Source organism: Nematolebias whitei, chromosome 7 (assembly GCF_014905685.2).
Source record: "Nematolebias whitei isolate Nwh7 chromosome 7, NemWhi1, whole genome shotgun sequence".
Classification (NCBI taxonomy): Eukaryota; Metazoa; Chordata; class Actinopteri; order Cyprinodontiformes; family Rivulidae; genus Nematolebias; species Nematolebias whitei.
Genome location: NC_056504.1, coordinates 52,675,557 through 52,678,555, shown reverse-complemented (window position 1 = coordinate 52,678,555; position 2,999 = coordinate 52,675,557).

Sequence of the window (2,999 nt, the reverse complement as noted above, 5' to 3'; positions counted from 1 at the left end):
TGTTCATGAATCTGTGACTCACCTGTTCATTTATCTGACTCACCTGTTCATGAATCTGTGACTCACCTGTTCATTTATCTGACTCACCTGTTCATGAATCTGACTCACCTGTTCATGAATCTGACTCACCTGTGAAAGAGGCTGCAGACTCAGCTGTTGGTCACTTTAGATCAAGCGTGTGTGTTCCTCACACTTCCAGAGAAGCTTCACGCGTCCTGCAGCGGTACAGAGAGCAGCTCACCTCAACAACATGTTGGACAAGCTCTAAAACAAATCTGTTCTTATTCAATTGGTTCTTCCATGTCGGGACAATTGACGTGATTTCTCTCCATCACCTTCCTGTTGTTTGTGTCCAGAACTGAAGCTCTTGTAAATTCTCTCCTCATTGGAGACGCAGAAGTGTCAGGACGCTCGCTCGCATGAGGCCAAGCGTGTTGATCAGTACGCAGCTTAAGAAACCAATTCAATTCAGTTCAATTCAGTTCAAGTCAGTTCAGTTCAATTCAATTAAATTCAGTTCAGTTGAATTCAGTTCAGTTGAATTCAGTTCAGTTCAGTTCAATTCCATTTATTTATATAGCACCAAATCACATCAGTTATCAGTTCTTTAACTAACAGGGATTTAGAGGAAACAGATCTGATGTTCAATAATCTACATTTAATGATTTAATGATTTTGCTCTGGTAAAGTAATTGTGTTTATTTGAATCAGATTTTTATGGTTTATATTTTTAGAGCAGATTTTTGGTTTATTTAATTTGAGCCGTGGGCGAGTTGACACTGTTTCAATGTGGGTGTGGGTGGTGTACAGAGGAGAAGCAGCAGAGAGGTGGAGGACTACACCTCTGCTTCCTGGACTGGACCCTGGGTTGTCAATCATTTGGGGGATCAACAAAATCAGCCATATTTCTAGAAAGAAGAGCGGCTCCGTCCAAAGTGGGATGGATGCCATCTCTCCGCATCAGAGCAGGTTTTCCCCAGAAAGAACTCCAGTTATCTTTGTAGCCCACGTCGTTGTCAGAACACCACCTGGACACCCAGCGGTTAAACCACGACATACGGCTAAACATGTCATCGCTGGTCAGGTTGGGGAGGGGGCCGGAGAAAACTATGGAGTCCGACATGGTTTTATAAAGTCACACACCGAAGCAACATTAATTTTAGTGACCTCCGATTGGAGGAACCGGGTGTCATTACCGCCGACGTGAAGCCTTAGCCTTAGTCAGCAGTTTCAGATAAGATTCCACAGATGATGATTCAGTCTGAAGAAATACTGTAACATATGTGTTTACATGGACATAAGTAACTGGATCAAACGGACGTTCGGAACAAAACGCGTCATGTAAACACCCTGATCGGGTTATTTTTTGTGTATTCAGCGTGATCTGAAATAATCTGTGACAGAACAAAACGGGTGGTTTACGCCGACTCATAATCCAAACGGTGCGCATGTAAACACTTGATGTGTTCGTTTTTATCTGATGGTGAAAAACTGACCTGACTGCACATGTGCCACTGCCATTTCCTCCTGGCTAATGCTAATAATGTTAGCATGTCGGGAAGCAAAGCTGGTCGGTGAGCGACAACATTTCTACTAGAAACTTAGAAAGAGCTCAGAATGATGTGCATCACCTGCAGCTCAGTCAGGGAGTGCACAACGTCTCCACGTCAGTAAAACCTGTCGCAGGTCCATTTTGGTGCTCAGCTTTGTTTACGTTCATCCAGGAAGTAGAACTTCTTCTTCTGTGTTTTTTTTAAGGAGAGTTTACCACTCTGCGCACGTCAGTGCTTCTGTCATGCTCGTCATGAACAGATTGTGCCCATGTAAACAACACATTTGAATTATTTAATCTGAAAACATTTCAATCAGGTCAAAAAATGTTGCGCATGTAAACGTAGCTATTGTGAAAGAGTCTTTCTGCAACGGCTCACAGGAGGGACACCGGCCCTCATGTCACAGACCCTTTTAAAAGATGTGGCGTTTGGATTAAAACTTGTTCACAGCAGGACGCTGTGTGCTCGAACAACGGTCACCTTAAGGCTCCAGTAGCATTTACCTTAGGGACAAATTGAGGTTGCCGATTGGTCATTTGCTGACACGCCTACTGGATTGATTGACAGGTCGCCAAAAAATTAAAAAAGCGAGCTGGCATCCCCAGCTGCAATGGTGTTCTGTGTTTATACAGGTCCTTCTCAAAAAATGAGCATATTGTGATAAAGGTCATTATTTTCCATAATGTAATGATAAAAATGAAACTTTCATATATTTCAGATTCATTGCACACCAACTGAAATATTTCAGGTCTTTAATTGTTTTAATACTGATGATTATGGCATACAGCTCATGAAAACCCAAAATGCCTGTCCCAAAAAATGAGCATATCATGAAAAGGTTCTCTAAACAACTATTAACCTAACCATCTGAATCAACGACGTAACTCTAAACACCTGCAAAAGATTCCTGAGGCTTTTAAAAACTCCCAGCCTTGTTCATTACTCAAAACCACAATCATGGGTAAGACTGCCGACCTGACTGCTGTCCAGAAGGCCATCATTGACACCCTCAAGCAAGAGGGTAAGTCACAGAAAGAAATTGCTGAACGAATAGGCTGTTCCCAGAGTGCTGTATCAAGGTACCTCAGTGGGAAGTCTGTGGGAAGGGAAAAGTGTGGCAGAAAACACTGCACAACGAGAAGAGGTGACCGGACCCTGAGGAGGATTGTGGAGAAGGGCCGATTCCAGACCTTGGGGGACCTGCGGAAGCAGTGGGCTGAGTCTGGAGTAGAAACATCCAGAGCCACCGTGCACAGGCGTGTGCAGGAAATGGGCTACAGGTGCCGCATTCCCCAGGTCAAGCCACTCTTGAACCAGAAAGAGCAGCAGAAGCGCCTGACCTGGGCTACAGAGAAGCAGCACTGGACTGTTGCTCTGTGGTCCAAAGTACTTTTTTCAGATGAAATCAAATTTTGTATGCCTTATGTTGGATTTAATATTTTTATA